Here is a 26776-nt window from a genome sequence, read left to right as displayed (position 1 = left end):
AAATATATATCAGAGTGAATTGGTTTGGTAAATATGATGTAAATAAGTTTACATTAAATGGAGAAATCAGCAGGTATGCCTCTCTAACTTCAGAGGCTGGCAGTAATAATGGGACAATTTAGTACGAAAAATGGCTGACAATTTTATTGTATTTTTTGCTTGAGTAATGTGGGGAATACCCCAAAGCATTTTTTGATCACTTATTTTTTGATGTTTTCAGTTATAGTAATAATACTAATAATAATTATTACATCTGCCTATCCCAGGTCCCTGGGAAAGATTTGATAGGTGGATAAAAATGCCAAATCCAGTCTAAACATCTGGCTGATGGTGAAACCAACCATAATAATAATATTAATCACTAGGCACACTCTTTAATCATCCCATATAGAACTGCAAGAGTTTGCCTATGCTTGAGTAAAATTATAGCTACTAGCATTTACTTCTTATTTTTATCCAGCATTCTTTGGTAAAACTATGTCCATCTTTGCCACCCTTCTTCCACTTTGCAAGATTGTAATTTAAGTAGTTGGGCACCCTGGGGTGTTCGCTGTCCTGTTGAGATAACACCATCCCTTGAGTGCTTCTTACAATAGTTTTTGACAAACTGAAGAGGGACATTATCCCAGCAGGGGGTCTGGCCTCCACCTTCCAGATGGACACCTACCTTCAAAAGGTTGCCCATCCATGCTGCTTAAAATAACATTTTCTAGTTGCTTCCATTTGGGATTCGAAGACAAAATGGGAGGGAGAGAACACCTGACAGGGGTGAAATTTGTAAAATGCCATTAAAGAGGAGAGGAGCTGTGCATAAGAAATGGTCTGGAGATCTTTCTTGCAGAAAGTTTTTAAAACATTTCTTATGTCTTTTCTATTAAGATTGTTAACTAAGCCTTCTGTAAACTGAGATCCATTGATTTAGTGACCCTTCAAAGTTACAATGGCAATGAAGAAAGTCAGAATCAGAATCAGAATAGAATAGGAGCTGGAAGGGACCTTGGAGGTCTTCTAGTCCAGCCCCCTGCTCAAGCAGGAGACCCTATATCATTTCAGACAAGTGACTGTCCAGTCTCTTCTTAAAAATCTTCTTTAAAAAAAGCTTGCACCCATTCTTAAAAATAGTGCAAAGAAAGGTTTCTTATCCAAGAACACTAGAGACTAAGTGCATGTGTTAGGAAAAGATAGGAGAATGCATACTAAGAGAAATGTGTGCAAAATGTATAATATAGTCTCTTTTTAAAAATGCAAAGGGGCTTTTCTTTTACCTCTTGATCGTTGGTCCCAAAGACTTGTGACCATTTAAAGTTGGCATGTCCTGTTTCTGAAATGTCTCAGAGGATCATTCCAAGGTCAGAAAAGGCTTTGGCAACCAAAATGTCAGCCGTGAAGAATCAGGACCACATGTTTAGTTCCCGCTGATTTATGGTTCATTGCTCAAGCCAGGAATCTAGTCAACTAACAGTCAGCGCTAAATTGGTGCTAGATAAAAGTCAACAGAATTCAAGAGGAGTTGGACTTAGACTGTTATGGGAACATGAGGACTCCAGGCTGATTCCTCTCTTGACTGCAACCCCAAACTCTGTCTGTCTTCTCCTACACATACCCAGAAATGGTCTGTGGTGGAAACAGGCCCTTTTAAAGAACAGGGCATGTCCAATAAGATCAAAAGAATCCAATAAGGTTAGAGCAGTCTGTTAAGTTGAGAATAGGATGTTTGAGCATCAGTTCAATCTTTCAAGGATTTCACTCATGTAGACTCATGTTGGGAAATTGTCAGCCAGGGAAGGAGGAGGTCTTGAGTCAGTCCACAACTGCAAGAGACCTGGGGTTGATTTTAACCCTTCCCCCCCCCCAGGTTTCCAGGGACCTTATCTGTTTGTTCCAAAAGAAGGCAAGCAGCCAGGGAAGATTCTTGTATTGTAGACAGAATACAATAAAGTAGTCAGCTTGAATCCTATACTTATGGATCTGGTTGTTTGCACCTGACAACTCATGATTAAAACATAGAATCCTAGGGCTAGAAGGGACCTTAGAGGTTTTCTAGTCCTACCCAAAGATACCTGTCCAAGGTAGGAGTCATTATACCATCCCAGTCAAATGGCTGTCCGGTCTATTTTTGAAAACCTCCAGCGATGGAGCACCCACAACTCTGGGAGGCAAGCTATTCAATTGATTGTTCTCACTGTCAGAAAATTTCTTATTACTTCTAGATAACTTGTCCTTTAAATCTCCCAACTTCTACTTCCCACAAACTTGCTAAGGAGATTTTTTTTCCCCCTAAACTATCATCCATTCACATCACATGCCCAAAGAGTGTGAGTTTTTGTTTGCTGATCAATGCCTCTAGGGACCAGTCGGTCTTTATTTGGTCCTCAATTGATTTATTGGTTCTTCATACAATCCATGGTAGTCTCAGTCATTATCTCCAAATCCATAGTTCAGAGGCATCTTTTCTCTCACTTTCTCTCTTGCTCTTTCTCAAGGCCCAGCTCTCACAGATGTACAGAACCACTGAAAACAACAGTGCTTTAACTCTTCTGATCTTTGCTGCCGTAGAAATATTACCGTTTTTAAGGTTTTGTCTTTTGCATCATTGCCTTCCTACTAAGGATTCCTCCACTCTAGGCTTCTCCACTCCACTAGTTCTCATGCCCAAGGAAAGAAAATTAAGTACCATCTCCACTTTGCTGTCAGCTATAAGTTCAGTAAACATGCTGGCTGACTTTGCCATTGTCTTGCCATACTCTGTTCTCATGTTGTTTAAATGCCCCAGTTTGATCTGCCTATAATCACTTATTCCACAAACTATTTTTTCAGTACTGGTGCCATGTATGGCCAAACTTTCTTGTGCTCCATCGGTGGAGGTTTTCAAGAAGAAAGACTGGGTAGCCACTTGACTGAAATGGCAATAGCACTTATACAGCTTCACAGTGCTTCACACCCCTCTCTAAGTGGTTTACAGAGTCAGCCTCTTGCCCCTAAACAATCTGGGTCTTCATTTTACTGATCACAGAAGGATGCAAGGCTGAGTCAACCTTGAGCTGGTCAAGATTGAATTGCCAAACTACTGGCAGTCAGCAGAAATAGCCTGCAGTATTGCATTCTAACCACTGCACCACCACAAAGCAAAGCTGGCTGAGGAATTCTGGGAGTTGAAGTCCACAAATCTTAACGTTGCCAAGACTGAGGACCCCTGGCATAGAGTATCCTGCTTGAGAAGGGAGTTGGACTAGGAGACCCCCAAGGTCCCTTCCAACTGTTTTTCTGTATATTTAGTTGAGAGGGGCAGTGTAGAAATCTGATAAATCAATAAATAAAGTGGCTTGGCCTTTCTTCTATTACTCGGTCTCATCACTCTGCTGACTGATATTTCATTCCTGCTGTGCCACGAGATCCTCTCTCAGTTGGTAACCGATGCTCGAGTTTCAGATGACTAGGACCCACTAGAAACTCAATGAGCCTGGGGACTGTCTTTGTGATCTTCCTTGTCTCAGCAGGACCTGGTTTCCTTCTCCAACTCTCTCTCTCTCTCATGCCAACCTTCCACCTCCCTAAAAAAAAATGAGCATAGCCCTCGTGGGTTCCCCAGACTTTCATCATTTCCTGTGTTTATATTACTTGTCGGGTTTTATAGGTCTAATCACTCCTGTAGCTCCAGAAGCAGAAGATCTTTCAAAGTGGTAATTAGACAGCTGTGCTCATTATCTCGGTAGGGTAACATCAGTGGGATCGCCTGGTTCTTTGTTTTCTTGTTTATTAAGTGGCACAGAGGGAAGGAGGGGAGGTGGAAAATGCAGGTTTCTTATTGCATCAACCGGCTTCTTCGGCTTCTTCGCAATCATCGTACTTCCTTGTATTGGCCTCTACCTACAGTATTTTCTTCTTCCCATCACCCTTCCGTGACTTTGGGCAGAATAAATAAATTGTTGTGCGTTTTTCAGATTTTTTTTCCTTCTTTTTCAAACTATTCAGAGAAAGTCTTATATTTACAGTCGGCAGGCAGTCAATCCGGGGTCGTCTGTGTTTCTGCACTAGAATTTTGTTTTTATGAAGACTTCTGCAAGATGGCCAATAGCTTGACTTTAGTTTGATTTGATGTCACGGAGCACAGTGCAGTGGCACCCTCTACGTTGGTGTCTGTGGATGTATCATGCTGGGGTACCGTGATTGGAAAGTCTGTGTGCTTCACTTGAGATTACACTAAAAAACAAATCAGAAACTTTAACTAATAAAAAAAACTCAAATCATTGAACCCTGGTGAATGCTGGAAAGTGCAAGCCTACAATATATAACTGGTTGTAGATGTGCTATTTATCCATCCATCCATCCATCCATCCATCCCTATCTGTCTGTCTGTCTGTCTGTCTGTCTGTCTCTATCTATCTATCTATCTATCTATCTATCTATCTATCTATCTATCTATCTATCTACCTACATAGAGGATTGGGTTTTTTCACATTGAACACAGAACATTGAATTTGCAAGAGGCATCATCCTATAATCTTTTGCTCATCCATCCACCTCTTTGACATATTTATGAATTCTTCAATCCAGCGCAAGCTACGAATGTTTCTCATTGTGCACCTCCTTTCATTTGCAAGCCTCTGTTGAGATTGTCGAGTAGCTTTCATTGAAGCATAATCTGAGTGCCCTCCAATGCTCTTGTGCCTGATATATTGCACAATCAGGAATCTGGTGTCACATTAAGACAATTCCCGTAATATAAGCAAGATCCTGATGTTGTACTGTCCTTCAGATGAAACAAAGTAATGAAACACATTGATCCTCCACTCATACTTTGAAACAGAAGGACTAAGCGATATCAACCCTACTTTTCAAAATAGTGTTGGCCTTGACTGTGAAATCCAAGAGTCACTTTGCAGACCGATTAAAGTATCATTCTGACAACAGAGTCCTCTTGGAGTTAAAAGTGAATAGAAGTCTGGCATGAAAGTATCACAAGTCTTCCCTGTTGATGTACATCTTATTTTGCAACACCCTCAACCCTTCTTTCTCCCCTCTCCAAAAGGCAAAAGCTCATGGATAAACATTTAACAAAAACAAAAGGACAGACATCAGCCAAGGCTATGATAGGAAGGGGGAAAGGAGACTCTCAAAAAGGCTAATATTGCTAAAAATGAATATGTGTACATATACATATAGAATACAGAATAAGAGAGTTGGAAGTAGCCTTGGAAGTCTTCTAGTCCAATCCCCTTCTGGACAAATAGTTGTCCAGCCTCTTCTTAAAGACATTCAGTGATGGAGCACCCACAACTTCTGGAGATAAGCCAATCCGCTGATTAATTGTTCTCACATCAGGAAGTTTCTCCTGAGTTGTAGATTGGATCTGTCTTTAACAGGCTTCCATCCATTGCTTCTTGTCCTAATCTCAGGTATTCTGGGGAATAGGTTGACCATCTCTTCTCTGAAATCAGAAGACTTTCCTCAGGTACTGAAACACGGCTATCATGTCGCCCCCTAATCCTCCTCTTTGATAGATTGGACATAGAAGCTAATTCCCTCAATCGTTCATCATATAGTTTATCCTCCAGACCCATTATCATCTTTGTTGTTCTTCTCTGTAGTCTTTCCAGTATCTTCTTCATATTGTGGTGACCAGAACTGGATGCAGCACTCCAAGTGGGTCTTACAACTGTAGTATAAAGTGGTACTAACATGTATGTCTGCATGTACATGTGTGTGTGTATGTATACATGTACACATATACATGGAACTGCTCAGCCCCTTGTAACCTTTTTTAAAAGAGGGAAAGCACTGTCCATCATTAGGTCTGATTTGTCAATTTTCTAAACTTCGAAAACCCAGTCCTTTCCTTTCCATTGTCTCTCCCCTTTGCACGTTGCCAAAACCTCTCAAACTTTCAACTTCTCAAAAACACTGTTCTTGATCAGACCCTCTTTTGAAGAACAGCCCACTTCGAAACTGTCTTTTGGACAGGAACGGCCGGTTCCAATTTTTAAGGAGCTGGTTGTTTTTAACAAGAATGTTAATTGCACCCAGATAGGGAACGTTTGTGAGGACCAAAACATTGAGCAATATTAGATCTGCAAAACAGAATTCATTAAAAAAAATGTTCTCCTCTCGCTCGCCCGCCCTTTGTGTACACGCTTTATCCTGCCTGCGTTCGATATTTCTGCTCCTTCCCACAATGCCGTTGTTGTGTTGAAGGGCTGCATCAGCTGCTTACAATGCCCTTTGCTCCTCGGTTTCTGTTCTCTGCTGCCCTACATAGAACAATAAGTTCCACTTCCAACAGTGGCCAGCCTTCTCTCTTACCCCTTGCTGGCAGGATTTTCTTCTGTTTGATGTGATATTTTTTAGTCATGCTGAGCCCTAATAATAAGAACATAGGGAAGCCAAGCTCCGTGTCTCCCTCCAGTAGCAATGCCTTGATGCCTTCTGTTGTTGTCTCTGCTTTGGGGCGAGGGGGGTTCTGCTCCTTTAATAAGTCTCCTGCCTTGGCTGTGCCTGATCTCCTAATAAATTCCCTTGCCTTACAGCAGTGTGCCTGATCTCTCCAAAGTCAAGACCACTGCCTCCCTCGGCTTGGCTATTATCTTCCACTGCAAACCCAAACCATAAACTGGGGGGGGGGTGGGAAGAAATCAAACAAGCTTGAAATGCCTATATTAGAGATAGGGGAATCTTGTCATCTGAGACCATCAAGCTCTGGAGTTTGTTCTTTCCCGGCTGGCATATTTCCAGGCCCTTTACATTTGTAAATTTATTCTCAAGAGTTATTTTGCTTGCCCTCGGCGGTCTGTGAGGCACCAAGCAGGCTTCCAATTGGTCCAATCCCAAACTGCTGCTGATGTTATCAGCATTATATTAGGGAGCGCTGTATGAAAGCCAGGCTGATATGGGGGGTCAAAATGTCGAGCTAGGATGGGGATGGGGGCACCTTCATCTACAGGAGCTGACAGGATAATTTTGGACCTGTCGCTCTCCGCCCAGCCTGTTCCACAGGTTTATTTTTCCAGTACTTGAGGGTTGACAGAGGGAAGAGGGAGTCTACCTTGAAGAGAACCAAGCTAGAATTAAGGAGAACTTTCCTAACAGTGAGGACAATTAATCAGTGGAACAGCTTGCCTCTGGAAATTGTGGCTGCTCCATCACTGGAGGCTTTCAAGAAGAGACTGGACAACCATTGGTCCTGAATGGTATAGGATCTCCTGCTTGAGCAGGGCGTTGGACTAGAAGACTTTGCACCTCTGTTCTCTGTTCTGTGTTGTTATAGAGGTTGGAAATTGGAGCAATAAAAGTCAGCTTGACCTCAACCACATTTTAAAATTTAGCCTGTCCCACTTTTAACACACAGACAGTAATGGCTTGCTAAGCTCAATTCATTCTAGGTTTGCTTCAATTCAATTCACTTTAGGATGGTTGCCTGTCCAATTCAGTAGAAGTATCAAACTGGTGAAGATTGCAAAGAGATTCACAACGCTTATCTCATCGTCTTCATTTCCTATACATTTGACTTATTGGAGATGTCTGTTATATTTCCCTAGTTGCTTTTGAGATCAATCTGAGAGGAGGGGGAGGCATCACAATATCTGATGTACTTTCCCTCTCTAACACAATGTGGATGTTGACGTTTTCTCTCTCTATCAGGAATGTTGTCTTTTGCCCTCTGTTGCCTGGGTCAGAAAATTGCTACTCTATAATTTATCAAAGTCTTTCTGTGGACTCTTCTTTTTATTCTCCCTGAACTTTATATTGTATCAATGCAAGGTACATTAATCTTTGCCATCAATGGTACATGCAAATGCACCTATGTGCACCCAAAGAATTCTAGGCAAAGGCTACGGATAAATGTCTAAAGCAGTGGTTCTCAACCTGTGGGTCGGGACCCCATTTGGGGTCAAACGATCATTTCATGGGGGCCACCAAACAACGCAGTCCTCCATTTCCCCCCCCCCTTTTCCTTAGCTGTGCTACTCCCTTTTATTCTATTGGCGTTTGAAAGCCAATAGAATAGACTCTCTTGAATAGAGTCTAATTCTATTGGCTTTCAAAAGCCAATAGGAATTGTCCAGGCTGTCTCTGCCCTGCGGAGCCCGCCAAAAGTCCCATTCTGCAAACGGTGCTGCACCAGTTGAGTAGTCCTCAACTTACGACCGGCTGAGTAGTCCTCGACTTACAACCAGTTGGGGGTTGCGGCATTAAAAAGGTTGAGAACCACTGGTCTAAAGATTCCAGAATAATGTGGATTAGCAGTTCCTATTAGCGGTCCAGAGAAGGAAATGACACACATTTCAGATCGGATCCATTAGAGAGCCAGTTTGAACTAATGTTTAAGGCACCAACCTAGAAACCAGGAGACTCTGAGTTCTAGTCCTGCATTAAACATGAAAGATGGTTGGGTGGCTTTGGGCCAATCACCAAGAGACAGGGAGTTCTAGTCCCACCTTAGGCATGAAAGCCAGCTGAGTGACCTTGGGCTAACTAGATGGGATCCAGTCCATTGAATTGTGTCCTTGACATTGTTTGATTATTCCCAACAGGTTGTCCAGGCTCCAGCTGGAAGCCTGACAGGAGCAAAGGAGTCAAAAACCCACCTGAAAGATCAATTTTATACTCACAAAGGCAGCCTTTTCCAGCAAATCCTTAACAGAAGCAGAATAGCGAAGTTGGAAGGGACCCTCGAGGTCTTCTAGTCCAATCACCTGCCCAACCAGGAGATCCTATACCATTTCAGACAAATGGCTGTCCGGTCTCTTCTTAAAAGTCTTCCAAATGTGAGTGGAAACAGGAACTTTGTGCAAGCTGGAACAATTTGCAAAGCTATGCTTCAGCTTTAAGGGGAATGGAATTGGAACAGATTTTCAATTGGAAAGTAAACATGGTTTTCTTTATATATCTTCAAAGTAGTTCCTGCTCTTCCCCGTTTCATGCCCAGCTTCTTACTTCTATATATTCCCCTAATTCCAAAGATTGCAGACTTTTTCAAAAGCAGAACGCATTTGAGATAAAAACACTCAGAGCCTGCAGCAGAAAAAAAAAAGTAAAGCTACATGAAAGTATGGAAGGATGAGAGCTTTTCAATCAATTTGATGAAAAATTTAAGTTAATTAAAGAAATGCTCCTTTTTCCCCTAGAAGGCTCCACTGATCTTTATTATTAATGCATACTAGTGTTTCATAACCATGCATAATAATGGCCTGAAACAACAAGCTGAGTTTCATCCCAAGCTTAATTTGTTACAAAATCTTTTCTGGCATTCTTAAAAGATGCCCTTTGCCACTTAATTCCTAGTGCTCTTAAGCTATCCAATACCCCTAAGGATGTCTTTATTTAAAGCTTACACCTGAGAATTAATTTACCAGATTGTGTGCAGCTTTTGAGAGAGAGAGAGAGAGAGAGAGAGAGAGGGAGAGAGAGAGAGAGAGAGAGAGAAAATGTGATACTTTTTAAGCTTAAAAAAATCACATCATCAATAATTTCTCATTTTACATGTTATTCTTGTTTTGGTTAATGGATGTATCGCAGAATTTTAGCATTTCTTCAAGACCAGAGCCAAGCTTTTGATTAAGAGAGGATAAAGCAACAAGCTCAAGATATTGCTTGCCTGGCTGAGAAGTTAAAGTTATGTTGCTGAGAACGATCCCAATGTTGTACGGTGGTCTGAAGAAACACTCCAGGGTTGGTGATGAGGCGAAAGTCAGTTGGGCACTAAGAATTCTCTTTCAGTAGGCTCTCATTTATGAGACTTGGTGTCACCTTTCTGGATCTGCAAACACATTTCTCTTATTAATACGTAGAGCTTTCAGCTGCACCAGGATTGAGGAAGCTGCGGTCGTCCCAATTTGGCACAGCATCCATTGCATTGCACTTCTGTCAGAAGCACCAAGGCACTTCCAGGTTGAACGGATTAGCCAGGGACATCACCCTTGCCCAGTTGAGATACCTAGTTGGGGGCTTCTTTCATGGCCCCAGCAGGAGCTGCAGCAAAAGACAGGAGCTCACGCCATCCCAGGCAGCACTCGGGTCTCAAATAAGCGCTTGCTACTTGTCAACCCAGTGTCCTAGCCATATGAGCCTCCGTGTTCCTTAGCTAATGCTATGCTAGTGTCATAAAATTGAGTTCAAGCCACTCAAAGTAGAGTTTTCCAATAGTTCTTTTATTCTCGTGTTATTTGGATAAAAAGCAAGGCAAGCGTACAATTAAGCTTAATTAGTTCCTTTATACATAGACATAGACACAGTATACATATATACATGCATATACATACATACAGACTCCTTTTACTTGCTTCAGCTCCTGCCCACCTGGCAGTTCAAAAGCATGCAAATGTGAGTAGATAAATAGGTACCACTTCAGTGGGAAGGCAATAGCATTTCGTGCACCTTGGCAAATAAGTCATGCTGACCACATGCTGGCTCCTTGTGCTAAGAAACGGAGATGAGCAGAGTCAGACACAACTGGAGAGGGGAAACCTTAACCTTTACCTTTATCTAGAGCTGGCCTGTAGGAAAATTAGGGATATAATTTTGAGTCATTAATTCTGGGATTCTAGCTTCATGTTGCAACCCCATGACATCGCTTGATATCATGTGTTCTATTGACTGATGTGTGAGCTGTGCAACTGAAGAAAGTAAATGGCAAGCTATTTTGCTGAGCACCAAAAAGGCTAGTGCAGATTGTTTTAATCATTCATTAGTTGCAAAATGAAATGTTAAGTAATAAAGGTAAGCATTGGTAATAAACTTAAACATTTTCTCATTAGGCAATGGTTATTCATAAATCATTTCTTCACAAATATATCAAGGCCCATAAATTAACATCAACCTTACAGATTTCTTCCAGCAAGGAAAAATAGAGAGAGTTAATTGAATTGAAGGCCTGCCTTAAAAAGCAAAAAGAGAAGAACAGCTTGGTCGTTTGGATGCAAAAGCACAGCTTCCCAACATGCTCTAACTTCAATATCTCCATCTTCCTTCTTTCAATAATATAGATAGTTTTTTTTCTACCTAATCGTCTCCAGCTATAGACTTCTAGAAAAACAGCTTGTCGCAGCAATAATGTGCTTAAAGCTCTCCAGGCATAGGGCGAGAGGGAAAGGGGAAAAGAAAGGCAAGATGTTGACCCTTGGTGCCAATTACAGTGGAGATGAGTTCCGGAGGGAGCTTTGTCAAGCTCTGCTTACCTGAGAGGACAGGAACGCTGCTGCAGGCTCTCTAGAAATGAGAGGATGAAAGTGAGGAAAGAAAACAAAAGGAAGGAAAGGATCCATTCTGCATCCTTGGGGTAGCTAATTAGAAGAGAAGTAGGCAACCTTAAAAAGGAGCCAACAATCTATGAGGATTTGATATCTTCCACACAAATATATTTGTTTCTACCCAACTGTTTTACACACACACACACACACAGAGAGAGAGAGAGAGAGAGAGAGAGAGAGAGAGACAGAGACAGAGACAGAGACAGAGACAGAGAGTTTATGGTCGCCTCTACCTGTTCAGCAGGGTTATCTGCCATGCAGATTCAAGGTGACAAGGTTTTAATTATTCATCAGCAATTGATAGGGAAGTGAGATGCTTCCACTTGAATATCTATGAGCTCGGAGACTGGCAAGCCTTTTGCATGTATTTATTTATTTGGAGAAAGCACCGAAAAGGGACGGTGAGGAGACTGGGTCCTTTTCCAACCCATGGCATCAATTCTCAGCTCAGCAGGTTGTAAACATTTAATAGCAGAATAACAGAGTTGGAAGGGACCTTCAAGGTCTTCTAGTCCAACTTTTTTCTCAGCAGGAGACCCTTTCTAATTCTAGACAAATAGCTGTGCAATCTCTTCTTGAAAACCGCTAGTATTGGAGCACCCACAACTTTGGGAGGCAAGCCGTTCCCCCGGTTAATTGTTCTCACTGTCAGGAAATTTCTCCTTAGTTCCAGATTGCTTCTGTCCTTGTTTAGTTTCCATCCGTTGCTTCTTGTCCTGCCCTCAGGTGCTTTGGAGAATTGGTTGTCCCCCTCTTCTTTTGTGGCAGCCCTTCAGATATTGGAAGTTGAGCACTACCTGTATTAACATTAATAACTAATAAAATAATCAAGGAAATGCTAAACAAATGTTGTAAGTCAAGGATGACCTGTATCTCTGCTTGTCTGTACTTGTCTTAAAAATTCACATTTATGTTGGCATCCATAAAACTAGAAATTACTTCATTTTTACACTCTGCAAAATTCTACCTTCCACATCCTTTTGTTGATAATCAATAACTTTTTAAAAAAAAAAACTTGCAATGCCTTCTGTATTTACTTCTTTGCTCATGTTGACTTTTTGACACTTTGGCCATCCCGTCCGTCTTCTACTTTCTTGCTCTATTGGGGGAGACCGTACTCTAACCTCCATCCCAAATTAAAACACATGCAAGAAACGGAACCTCTTGCTCCATATTTAATCGCTGCAGCTCTGTGTGCATGAGCCGAGCACCGGAAGAGAAGATGAACTTGGAATCTGCTCACTAAAAGATGAAAGAGGGCAAGACAAAGCTGGGGTGTAGCCTCCGTGCTGATCATTTCAATTTCTGAAGGAGGAAGTTAAAATAATTTCCAGTGCGACGGGTCAGAGATCAAAATGGCCATTTGCTTACAGAAGAGCTGCCTAGAATTAATCAAAATGAAATACAAGGGTTTTTCTCTTCTTTTCCCCCCCTATTTTCTCCACTCTTCTCCACCTTTATGGCCTTCCTTTTCATAAAGGGGCTTCCTCCCTTTGTCCTTTACCCCTTTTCCTGTTGAGGCTGTGTGATGAGCTGTGTCACAGGCCTTCTCTTTCAGCGCATCCAAACTATTTTAATCATGCCCAAAACTCTGTGTGATGCCTAGAAAAGGTGGCCGGTTGCCGGCATGTTACTTACTGGTGCAAGCAGGAGGGATAAAAAAGAGAGAGAGAGAAAGAAAGACGGAGAGAGATAGAAAAAGCGAGAGAGCAAGAGAAATGACCCTGCATGGAGAATTTTAAGTTTAAAAGAGAGATTCCTATTCAGCGCACTTCTCTGACTTAAAAAAGGAAGTTGAAAGAGCGGATCCAACACATCGAACGAGAAATCTTTACATATTTTCTTTCACTGGGGCCTGAGGAGAGCAAACCATTCAACAAGAAAAGGCTCTTATTCCCTTTTCAAGAGAAATAACCCTGGAACAGATTATTAACTTGACCCCGTGCTAAAAAAGGTTGATACCAATATTTTGAAGGGGGGAGTGTTAAAATTTATATCCCCTTCGCCTTTTGTCACGGAAGTGGTTTATCTGGTCAGGTAAATACCAAAACATTTAAGGGTTTCTATATAACAGTTGCTTTGAATTCAGCGTGCCGAGAGGCACTCGCACGCGCACGTTTTTTCTGTCAGAGAAACTGCTCTGATCATTTCAGACTTTGTCACATTTATGATTTTTTTTTTAAAAAAAGTAAATCCTTAGAAATAATACCTCGAATGGATTTCTGTTCTAAGGGCGGTATTGAAGATTCTTACCTTTAGATTTCAGAAGTGAAAAAGTAGCCACTGGGAGGGAGGAGGTCAGAAATAATTTTTCCAAAATCATTTCGAGAGTCTAGGAGCTTCCAAGGCTTTCAAGTAAGATCTTAAAGGCCAAGAATTTTGCTTGAAACTTTGGAAAAGTTTTTTTGCCCTTCTCTAACTTTGAAATAGTTTTATATGGATGACTGATCTCCAAGCCTGGCATTTACAATAAAAGGAGTAATTTTTCCTCGACTATTTTCATTATAGCTTTTTTTGGCGATGCTATTCAATGAGTTCTAGATCACAGTCTTTGTCTACCAGCTTTGGAACTCTTTATTGGGATAAAAAAAACTAAACACTCCCTCATGGACCTGTGGATGTATTTCTTGTCATCTTAGCAAATCTCATGCAAGTTATATTTGCAAAAGCCCCACCTAAATCAAAATAGATGGTTCCTTTTTTTTTTGTCATTCCCAATTCATGTATTAAGTGAAATTCAAAATTTGCTCACACATTGCCCTGTACAGGTTATAGTGGCAAGATGTAGGGGTTTTTTTCCCTTCAGTTTGAATTAAGGGTGAGATGATAGTAGTATTCCAGTATTTGAGGGGCTGCCACAAAGAAGAGAGGGTCAATCTATTCTCCAAATTACTTGAAGTCCGAACAAGAAACAATGGATGGAAACTAATTAAGGAGGGATCCAACCTAGAACTAAGAAGAATTTTCCTGACAGTGAGAACAATTACTCAGTGGAACAGCTTGCCTCCAGAAGTTGTGGGTGCTCCATCACTGGAGGTTTTCAAGAAGATATTGGACAGCCATTTATCTGAAATAGGGTCTCCCCCTTGAGCAGGGGGTTGAAGACCTCCAAGATCCCTTCCAATTCTGTTATTTTTGAACCTTGCTAATTAGTGCTTCTTAAAGTGCAGTTCCATATGGCCAATTTATCATGCCTCACTACATAAAGTGAGATGGGCAGCATATAAATTTAATAATAAATAAAAAAGGCAATACAGATTTAACATTTGTGCATTAATTCTCCTCCTTCAGCATTTCTCAAAGTTTTTCCCATGTGTGTACCTGTTAACATGCTTTCGATTTTGCTTCAGGCAAAATTCCATAGTAGATTAATCTGAACTGGGTCATATTTGTTTTTCTTCCTAATTCCACACGTGGAGAAGCATCAAGGCTGAGGGCTCATGATATAACAATGAGGGGTCCTTGGTGCTCTGTCTAAGCTTGCTTGTTTTCTTGCAGATATTTCATTTCATTACCCAAACTAGATAACAAACTAGATAACAGCACTGATGATATTACCTCGTTTGGGTAATGACAAGTCTGCAAGAAAACAAGTTCAGAGAGCGCCAAGGACACCCTCATTGCAACCCTAAGCTACAAATATTCTCCTTTATTGGTACGATGTAACAATAATGAAATAAAAATACAGATGTTTGAATAACCCCCCCCCCAAAAGCAAAGGAAGATAACTTCCGATAATATACCCACATTTTTGTTTTGGTGACCTTTTCAGTGAGCTATAAAGGATTCCTTAATAAGAAATCATTCTTTGTTATTTGTTATTAATAATTGAAGATATTTATTTACAGTGAAATAAAAGGAAAAACTCCGGATTTTCATTTTCATTTTTTTTCACGTACACCAATTCAAAAACATGGATAAAACAGCCTCGTGACTGAATCTGTGTGAAATTGGCACGGGTATAGATTTGTCTGTTTTACTACAAAGTCCTCTATAGTGTCTCACCTTAAAATCAAGATTAATCACACGTCTGCACCCTTCATCCTAGCCTCTCATTATGCAAAACCCGGAGCTGCAAGCTGTGACTTGAAAGCTATACCCATAATTTCAAGAAAAACACCCCTCAAACACCCTGTAGTAATGTGATCATTCTAGATAGATGAACCTAGAGAATCTCTCATGATTATAAATTACCCTATACTCTGATTCCCTTTACCTGCTGTTCTGCATGCTCCAACATTAAAATATTACCCAGTCTGCAATATATATATGCTTTATTTATGCTTTAATAAATTCCTCTCAAAGCCACTCAAAAGAGGATCACACAAGTGCAATAAAAATACATTCTTAAACTTTTTAATTGTATTTCATATTATGAACTAATATGTGAAGTAATAAAGTATTTCATTTAGATTTTCCTTGAATAGATGACAGCCAGCTTGTTCACAAATAGATAAAATATCCACGTACAGCTAATGAAATATGCACTAATGAATATGAAATCAGTAGTGTAGTGGTAGTATATACATCAATTGGAGAAACCTGCAACTGAAACCCATTAGATTCAAAATCTATCAAACCAACATAAAAATCTGGCTGAAAACATCACAAGGAAATTCATTTCAGTCAACACAAAAAGAGAGGAAAACAATCTTAACTTTTCAATTGGCCAAACTTCACCCAAAGCACACACATAAAAGAAGCTTAGTGATGTTTATGGACGACCTTGGCACCTCCTTCATTTGAGGTGTCTTCTGTTTCCCCAAGGTCAAAGAATAGAAAATGTCCCAGAAGAAAAGAGCTACTGACTGGCCAATCATGAATTCCAACCCTTGCTCAATGTAGGAATCTGAATTCAACTATCCATGATGACACTCTGTACAATGCTGGTCCCCACAATACAAGAAAAATGCTGAGACTCTAGAAAGTGTGCAGAGAAGAGCAACAAAAGTTCTATGGAGATTCTCAGTCATCCAGGTAAGGTTGTCCCAAAGGTGCTTTTTTTCTTGTTTTTCTTTGCATTCTCTAAAAGAATGCAAATGGCCACCGATGTGCGAGCAATAGAAATCCTTGGATGAGAAGCAAAACGTCTTCAAAGAAAAACAAGAAAGTCCAGTTGCCTCCTGAAAAAAAAACACTTTTGGAAGAGCAACAAAATGATGAAAGATCTAGAGCCTAAATCTTATGATGAATGTAGGATCCAATCTGGGTCGGTCACTGGAACCAGAGGTTTAATCTTCCGAGCTGCTGGAAGCTCTGGTCCCAGTGACCGACCCAGACTGGATTCTGCAACATTATCCTGGGACGCATATATTTGCCTTCATTCATATGAGGAATGGTTGAAGGAGCTAAGTATGTCTAGCCTGTCAAAGAGAACGATTAGGATGTGACATATAACTTGTCTTCCAGTACTTGAGGAACAGAGAAGAAAGGATTGACATATTCTCTAGCTCTGGCTATGGCATTCAAAGTATGCTGCAGAGGAAGGATCATAGAATAATAGGGCTTGAAGGGACCTCTGACTTCAGAATAGAATAGAATAGAATAGAGTAGAGTAGAGTAGAGTAGAGTAGAGTAGAGTAGAGTAGAGTAGAGTAGAGTAGAGTAGAGTAGAGTAGAGTAGAGTAGAATAGAACAGAACAGAACAGAACAGAATAGAACAGGAATAGAATAGAATAAGGAATAGAATAGAGTAGAGTAGAGTAGAGTAGAGTAGAGTAGAGTAGAGTAGAGTAGAGTAGAGTAGAATAGAATAGAATAGAATAGAATAGAATAGAATAGAATAGAATAGAATAGAATAGAATAGAATAGAATAGAATATAGCTGCAGGAGTATTAAGTGAGTGGAGGAGGCTGCTGAGCATTTCTCAGGAGTGTTTTGGGTTGTTTTGCTTTTTGTTTTGATTGCTTATTTGGTACAGTGCAGCAATATTGTGTGTATCAGGGAGACAAATCTGCAGTTGGAAACTCAGCAGGAACAAGCAGGACCAGAGAGAGAAAGCCACTGAGCAAACTGGCTAGTGGGGGGGGGAGACTGTAGATTTTGGAGAACTGACCAGAGGTCAGCAAAAACAGCTTGGCAAAAGGTGGTGGAATTCCAGAAGCTGAGAAAAGAGCTATTTCCCCACCCCCCTCTCCTTCTCCTCCCTGGATAGAAGCAAGCCCAGAAATGATTGAAGGATTGAAACAAATAAAAACCCATAAACAGCTCCGTTTGAAATTGTTTGTGTTACATAGAGTTTGTGAAGCTAATTAAATATTATTGTGAAAAGGGAAGAATTGTGTCTGCATGTTTGAAAAGTTGCTGTCATTTTTTTCCCCCACTCTTCAACAGGCCATTCATTATTCTGTATTCTCCACTCTAGGATAAGAAAGGGTTCCCTTCAATCAAATTTCTCACTCATCTGAACCCTCCGTGAGCTTAGCCACATTCCTTGAACATTGTTAAAGTTTGACAAGCCCTGAGATAGGGTGCTAAAGAAAGAAGAGGCAAAAGCTCTTTTGAAAATGAACAGGAACAGAAGACATTTGTCCTCCAGGCCACCACTAATACCACCATGAAAAAAGCAAGGAAAAAGGGAAAGGGGAAGAGGAAAAGAAAAAAAAAAGAGATGCCAGGCCAAATCAGCAAGTCTGCAAGTGAATTTCCTAGTTATACCAGATGAAACATCGCTCAAGCCATTTTGACAGATTGTTAATGTTACCAGGGTTGAATGTGATTAATATGCCTGCTCCATCAATGACAGAGAGGAAAAGGTTCTTTTTTATTAAAAAAAAAATATGCACAGAGGTGACCGTCTATGAATTTGTTAAGAGAGGGGAAAGAGGCGTGCCACTCAAAGAAATGCAGCGGGCCAGGTTAGCAGCTTGACCAGGATCTCCTGGATCAAAGCAGAAGTGCCCCTGGTTGCAAATGAACCTTGGGATGGAGAAGACTAACCTCCCCTGAAGTAGCAGAAGGAACATTTGAGATGTTCCTCTCTTTCAAGTGTCCCAAGGATGCAATTAAGAAGGATATGTGTATGTCATCATCGATATCAGCCATTCAGTTGTGTCCGACCCTCAGCCACACTGTGGATCAGCACTCTCCATGGCCCTCTGTCTCACACCTTGTCCTTCATATCTGCCATGGTCATTCTGGGGTCATCCTTTATAGTATCCAGCCATTGGGAACTTGGTGGCCCCTTCTCCTTTTTATGCTGATCACTCCCACCATGGTTGACTTTTTGAGGGAGTCAGTTCACACGACATGGGCAAAGCATGATAAACATTGTTTGTGACCTTGACTTTGAGTGATATTTTGGTGAAGTTCGGTCTAGGACTTCTTTGTAATTTTTGCAGTCCATGGGAATGCCTAATAGTCCCCAGCACCAAAGTTAGGAGGTGTCTGCTCTTCTCCTCTTTGCCTTTTTCAGAGTCCACTTTTTGCAGCCATAAGTAGCAATTGGACTGCGTTGACTAATCTACATTGGGTTGAGAGGTTAATATCGTTACTCTTCCAGAAATTATTCATGGCAGACATTGCAGTTGTTCCAAATGCTATATGCCTTCTGATCTCAAGGCTATAGTTATCATGTTGATCAATTTATGGCTGTAAAATAACACAAATGGCACATTTTTTAGAATGCAAGGAATTACCTTCCTTTCAAACACGAATAGTGATACAGAACAGATTATTTCCCCCAAAAAAGAATGGTGGGAATTGACAAGACTCAGAGGTCTTGGATATTAGATGGTCTCTCCAATCCTTCTCATGCCCAAGGAAGCAACAAAGGATGTGTGTGTAGAGCAAAAATGCCACATTTGGGGGGAATATAAGCAATTACTGTACCTTCTTTTCCATCACTAGGAGAGATATAGAACAGATTATTTCTCCCAAAAAAGAATGGTGGGAACTGACAAGACTCAGGGGCTTTGGACTGTAGGAAAAGCAGCTCTGCTCTTTGACAAGGCTGCTGTAAGAATATACAATTTTATGTGCCAGAAGTTGTGTTTGATTTTGCTTTGAATTCTTCATAGCTAGGGAGCTGTAGATCAGAGTAAATCAATTTTGCTTTAACCTTTCAAGCAAAATGGGTCAATTCATTGTGAAGGGTTTTTTTAACAAACAGTTTTAAGAATAAAAATATCTGAATCCCTTTTTAATTCACAAATGTCCCTAATGTGAAATACTGGTGAATGGCTTTCCTTAATTTACACAATTTTTAACTTAAGTTCTTAAAATTACCTCTTTTCAGTATACTTTTAATTCCTTGATGATGTTCTTAGTTATACACATTTCTCACAGACAGGATTTTGGAATGCAAGTTTTACAAATATATTGTTTTTTTTTTTAATGGAACCACCTCCTTGGTCATAAAAAGTAATCACATGACCCTGAGACACTGCCACTGTCATAAGTACATGTCAGTTGCCAAGCATCTGAATTAAGTTCACATGACCATGGGGAGGCTGCAACAGTGGTAAGTGTCAAAATTGGTCATAAGTCACTTTTTTCAGTGCTGTTGTAACTTTAAACAGTCACTGAATGAATTGTTGTAAGTCAAGGAGTATCTGTATAGCTCATCCATCCCTTTTAATTCAAGCAACTCCAGTCATTTCTCTCTGATTCTCATTTCAGCTTTCCTTAATTTATTCTAAAGATAAAACAGGTTTATCATTAAGAAGGAAGGTTATGATTAAAACAGTTTCCATGTTTCTATCCTAAAAAGTTGGCCCATCTGGATATCTCCAAAACAGATCATTTCTCTTTTGTTTTTCCACATGTATTGTTAGATTTTGACAGGACTTTTTTTCTCATAGAACATCCACAACGGAGTTCACAGTTAACTTCTTCAGTGAACTGAAGAAGCTTCTTGGATAAGAAGCGAAACGACTTCAAGCAAAACCAAAAAAGCTTCTTTGGGACAACTGTGAACTGGACAACTGAGAATCTCCATAAAGTAGGTTTCTCTGGGTTTACACTACATCTCTCCCAGCTTTCCTTCCTGGCATCCATCCTGTCTTTCATCTTTTCCAGAATCCTTTGCTTAGCAAACTCTTAAAATGAGCCCCATTCTTCACAAAAGCTGACAGTTTCCAAGTTTGGCCGAGCGCATCTTGCTGAATACAGCTGTGGTGATCCAAGCGTTTTGCATCTGACGGACTGCAATTAGGCCCCTCGGAAAAGAGAGGCTGAAAGAGCTTTCCTGTGTTGGGGCTACACACGATATTAATGACTTGGGTTTTCTCTTCTCTGCCTCTTTCTCTCTCTCTCTTTTTTTTTTCCCAAAGATCTGAAGCAGGCCCGCTGCTCAACCCATTCTGGCTTGTAATGAGCATATTAATAAGCAGGGTGGCCCAGGTTAATCCCGCCAGCTTTAAAAATACACAGTTTGGTTGGGAGAGGAGAAAACACAACGTTTCATTAAGGAAATTGGGACCGAGCAGTTGCGTGTGGAAAAGGCAGCTGGCTTGGCCCCAAGGTTTTTAGAACCTAGCCACTCCCCTTTAGTCATTACAGAAAGAGACCTGACAAGATGAGAAATTACACCAGGAAGAAAGCATATTAGGATTAATTGTCTTGAACCAGTGCAGCGAAGCAGGTATGCAAGTGAAATCAAGGTGCAGATAATGAGGGCCAATGAGAACCTTTTATTGTCTTCCCTCATAAAGAAAAGTATTTAAAAGAGCCTATTCAGCTCTTTCCGGGCTGCTAAAATTGGATGATTATTTTTTAAAAAAAGAAAAAAGGGGGGCAAGTTCCAAACGCTTCTTGCTATACAATAATTATAGAGTAATAAAGAAAATGTCTTTTTTACTGTATCAGGTTTAACTTTCAGGTACATTGTATGTCGGTTTAACACTGATGGGGATTGTTATATCTTTCCTTTGGTGCCACCTCTTCTCTTTATCTCCTGGGGTCTATCTATCTATCTATCTATCTATCTATCTATCTATCTATCTATCTATCTTCTTCCTGTTCTCCTAGCCCTAGGCCATTCCTGTGTGTAGTGGAATGTGGTCTGGATTCCCAGAAGGGAGGGGCTGCATTCCAGTTTAGAGCCAGTTTAGATAGTTTGGTTGGGAAGAAGAGGGTCAAGACAGGTCCTCCCTAGAAGTTCTCAGAGTACATCTTTAATGATGCCAGTCATTTTGCTTTAGACAGGCAAGATCCTGTTTGTAGGTGAGGAAAAATATAGGAAACTATTTTGAAGTAACTGAGTGTGTTTCGGAGCATTCTACACTGGTACCATGAAAACTCTTCCTTGAATTCTTTTCCTGACCAAGAAGTGTGGGCAGCCAGAAAGACAGCAAAGACAGAAAGACGGGTCATAAAATCAGTGCTATAGGGTGTGGAAAATCAGCCTTTTACATCTAATCATCTCCTAAACTCAAAAACCCATCCATTATCAGTTCTCTAGACTGGTTTTAGAAATAGAAGCCTCTTCTGCCCCGCCCCCCCAAAAATACAAATTTTGATGAATGAGTTTAATATAGGAATGGTCAAGAAGGGGATGTAACAAAGAACATTTGACTGAACACAACTTGAGTCTATGTAGAGTCTCTCTAAAGTTCTCCTGGAATAAAAATATTTTCTGGATAAAGAGGTATATTCCATTTTTAGCAAGGTGAATGGATGGGTTTTTTTTATTTATTTAGCAAGCTCAGCTTACTATGATAGATGGTATTTAAAAATGATATGTGTGTTGGATGGGGAAACCAAAAGGTCAAGCTATAAAAGGCTTTTTTAAAGAAAAAGACAGCCGTCTTAAGCACACAGACAATCTGTCTCATTGTGGGTAGCCGATTTAAATGGAGAAAGTTTCCACAATTCCAAGCAACTTGCAGTCACAGGTGTAGATTCTGTTGGGAAAGGATTTCTGAAAGTCATCCTGTCCTTTTGATAAGACTCCCTTTTTGCCAAAATCAAATAAAAAAGAGCCTGGTTTCCCATCACAGAATCTCTCCTTGACAGCAAATGGCCTAAAACGTCACAGAAGAAGAATGTAGAAAAGAGGAACAAAGATGCTAAGAGGCCTGGACACTAAATCAGGGGTCCCCAACTTCTGGTCCATTGACCGGTAGCAGGCCGCAGCATGCCAGCAACTGGTCTGCACAAACAAGCAAAGTTCCCCCATCTGTGGGATGCAGGTAGCACACAAAACCACACACTTTCCGGTCCATGAAAAAAACCTTTTTCCATGGAACCAGTTCCTGGTGTCCAAAAAGTTGGGGACCTCTGCACTAAATCATATGATGAATGATCAAGGGAACTAAGTGTGTCTGGTCTAACAAAGAGAAGGACTGGGATGACATGACAGCTGTCTTTCAGTACTTGAGGGACTAACACAGAGAAAGAGGGATTGACTTCTTCTCCAAGTGCCTGAGGGCAGGACAAGAAGCAATGGGTCGATGATCATTAAAGAGAGATCTGACCCAAAATTAAGGAGAAATTTCCTGATAGTTAGAACAATGAATCAGTGGAACAACTTGCCTTCAGAAGTGATTTAGTGCAGAGGTCCCCAACTTTTTGGGGCACCAGGAACTGGTTCCGTGGAGAAAAGTTTTTCCATGGACCGGAAAGTGTGTGGTTTTGTGTGCTGCCTGCATTCCACAGATGGGGGAACTTTGCTTGTTTGTGCAGACCAGTTGCTGGCATGCCGCGGATTGGTACTGGTCCATGGACCAGGGATTAGGGATCCCTGATCTAAGTCTTCTCTTTGGAGACTCTTTGGAGAGGCAGAAGAAAGAACAGTAGAGGTTGATTACAAGCTGTCAGTCTACCCAAGCAGGAATGTCAAGAAATATGGAAGATGTACCCTTATAACCACTTGAGCAATTCTTGGCTCATGAGTGGTACTGAGAGACCCTAAAGCACATTGCTCAGTTTACAAGGTTCTTTTTCAAATATTAGTACTCAAAAAATTATTAACTGCAGCAGCAGTTATTGTACAGTGTCAAGTTCTAAGTGCTTCCTTCAAAAGTTGGATTTTTGACACCAAAATGTGTCAAATGGTTCCTTCGTGATGGAAAACTGTAACTGAGCCCAAAGACCTTCCTCAAAAAAATATTCTGAAATTCCACATTTCAAAAATGACTTTCTTGACTCACTTCTACAGTTATCTGAAAATGCAACTGGTGTTTAGTGTTTAACTGTGATGCAAGATGGAGAGAAAAAAATTATCAATTCCCATCATGAATTAATTCCCCTTTTGGGTCAGCCAAGATACTGGATATCAGAAGACCTTCTACCAACAAATTAAGAAATGTGTATTCTGTAAAAAAGAAGGCTGATTTTTCTAACAAGCCTGATCTGTATTCCAGAAGGATGTGTTTTATCACACAAAGAGGCATCTGTGTTATATTAAGGTTAGGGCCTGTTCAAGAGTGTGAGAGAAAACATGCGTACATGGTTGAAGGTGAAAAATTTTACATTTAATCTTAGACTTCCATCTGTAAACATCTTTCTCTTTTCCCCACCCCATAACGTCCACTGACACCTACACATATAACAGAATCACTAACAGAACAATATTCAGCAATTTCCATTTCTGGCTTTTTCTTTCATTTGTTAATCTTTTTCTTGTATTTGTTACTGCAATATATATATCTGAGCTTTCAATAAATTGGGGAAATATTTCATCACAGAGTAAGCCATGAAAATAATTGCAATCTGAGCACAGAAAAATTTATCATTTTTCTCTTCTTCGTTTTTCTTTCTCCATCAAACCAGCAACCTAGCCGCAGAAATGTACTGCTTGCTATGACAATTGATTTCCAGTATCAGCAGAGCTGAGAATAAAACTAGGTTTGGCTTTCTTTCCTTCTCCCTGTACCATTCCTAACCTGTCATTCAAGACCTAGCCAGGATGAATTAACTATGGGCTTCTTGCAACTATTTTGTGGGGGGGGGGGTTGGAGAGGGCCTTTTGAAGTTCTCCAGTCAATTTATGGGCTGAGAAACTGGAGGGACACATTTTTCTGCATTTCTCTGGCAATAACGTCTCCAACATTTTTATCAAGAGCAGCTCTCTGTTTTCATGACCATGGTATCAATATTACTGGACCTCCTAGGGCTAGCTTCTACTAATATCGTCCCCACGGAGTTAATTGAAGTGTAGGAAACCGGGAAGGCTGGAGAGATCATTAAACGAGGAAAGTCAAGGCATTCATTCCCAATTCTTGGCCACTTTGTGTCTCAATAAGTCCAGGAATGCCACACTCCACTGATGACAACCTCTTCCAATTTCTCTTCTTCACCGAAAGCATATTCTCCTTCATCAGAACTGAGTGAGAATTGTTAAAAGAAAAGCGAAGGAGATTGTCCCTGCCTGGAACTAATGTGTCCCACAGCAGGCACCATCTTAGAAGAAGCATCACCTTTAAAAAAAAAAGTCAACTCTGCACGTGGTTAGAAAAAGAAGGAACTTCTCTCTCCTAAGCTTCTGTCCCCGTGGGTGTTCCGTCTCTGTCTCTGTTTTAATTTTTTAATTGTAGCCCTCTGCTACCCGATTAATTTTTTTTTTAATTGAGCCAAAGACCTCTTTTGTTGAATCGTGGCAAACAGACAAAATATAAACATTGCAGGCCTTTTCCAATTTCTTTCTGGAGATGCAGGGAGGTTGGAAAGCTCCTTTTGAGTGCCGTAGACAAGGCTGAGTTGGAAGAAAGGTGATCAAAAGGACTGTACTAGCTACCGTGCCCTTTCTTTGGAAGGAAGGTGAATTCCAGCATCTGGAGATGATAGAACGCATGATTAACAATACCACCGAGAATGATTAATATCTTCTTAAAGCACCAACTTCCAGATTATCCATCATTTCATTAGGGGGGAGGCCCTCTTTTTGAAAGGGGGGGTGGGCTCCTGAACCATGAATAACTCTTGACATGTTTACTAATTGAGTCTTGGAGTCCACTGACTATAACAGGAACAAATGGCTATCTTTTTTTTATTATTTTGTTTTGTTTTTCCTTCCCAAGGTAAAGAGGAAGGAAAGAGGCCGTAAATTTGGGACATTAGCTCCATCAAGCCATTCTTTCTGCACAGGCCGGTCTCCGGCAATTAACCCTTAGTTCTTAGAACCGACATTTCATGTTGGCATCTTAACAGGCCTCTTTTATGGGATGTAAGTGGTTTTCAGGGCAAAGGCAAATCAAAATACCGTGGAAAGTTTAGTAAATAAGATTTGATCTATTATTTAACTGGAAGAAGGGGTCAGACTGAACAGAATCTTTCTGTTTGCAGATGGGGAAAATGTTTTCAGACTTTCTGGTGTGAGATAAGATAACCTTCTGCCTGGAATAAACTGGTTGACCTGGAGGAAAGGATTAAAATTGCCCTCTTGCAAATATTCCAATTGACTACGTATATCCAGGAATGTCTATTTTAAGGAGAGCAATTTTCAAAAGTACTTTAAATAAATTTGATGTTTTTCCTCCAGGAACTTCAAGTGCTTATATAGGAATCTTCCTTCACTTTGCCCTTACAACTACCCATTGGTTCCCTCCAGAAGTTGTGGGTGTCCCATCACTGGAGGCTTTTAAGAAGAGACTGGACTGCCATTTGTCTGGAATGATACAGGATCTCCTGCCTGAGCAGAGGATTGAACTAGATGACCTCCAAGTCCCTCCAACTCTGTTATTCTCTTACTCCTTTTCCTCAAGTACAGAAGAATTCTGAGCTATACTCTAAATCCGTAATGTCTGAATGCAGATGCTGTTGCAAGAATGATCTTTTCACTGGTCAACCCACAAGTCTGACAGGGACAGTGGCTTAGGCTTGTAGGAGGAATAGATGCCAACTCTTGGGAGCCTCTTCCCTGATTGCTGATATCTATACGCCTGTTTTGTTAACGGGGTTTCCAGAGGTCAGATCAATACCTCGCTGCATTTCATGTCATGCTTATAATATATAATATCTTCTTATGGTTAATCTCATATTCCTGGAGTTTTTGATGGGCAGCAGTGAGGCAGAATACTAAATATGTGATTACTCATTATCAGAGGAATTGCATTTCAATGCGGCAGCCCTCACAATCAATGAAAACCTGCCAGAAGGTTTAAGAAGCCACAGGGATCTTTCAAAGAAGGGGGCAGCTTGGCCCCAAAACCTGGACAATTCTAGACAACTGTTGGGATCCGGCATGGTCCTACTTATTAAAGTGCACAGTGTCCCTTTTTTCAGTGATGTTATAACCTCGAGCGGTCACTGAATGAACTGTTGTAAGTCAAGGACTGCCTGTATTGGTTGTTGGTGGTCAAAAGACCTGGTTCAGTTCGTGGCACCGCCAACTAGATGCTGCTCCAAAGGGCAAAGGTGCTTTAGCCCCTTGCAGGTATCAAGGATAAATCCATAGAAATGTCTGAGACCTAGGAAGGAACCACACCGTGGTTCATGACAGCAGTTAGCTTCATTCCTGTCCTGTGGGGTTCTGGAGCCCCATGAACTCAAGTCCTCCACAGTGGTCCTCATTTTTCCCCCTTCCAAGGAGCGTGGTGCACTGGAGTCTCGGCTGTGCGGGCATGAAAGTCCCATAAACATAGTCCCAACAG

This window comes from Crotalus tigris, unplaced genomic scaffold, assembly GCF_016545835.1.
Source record: "Crotalus tigris isolate CLP2741 ecotype Arizona unplaced genomic scaffold, ASM1654583v1 scf7180000019364.2947544272:3078424, whole genome shotgun sequence".
Taxonomy (NCBI): Eukaryota; Metazoa; Chordata; class Lepidosauria; order Squamata; family Viperidae; genus Crotalus; species Crotalus tigris.
This window is presented reverse-complemented; position numbering follows the sequence as displayed.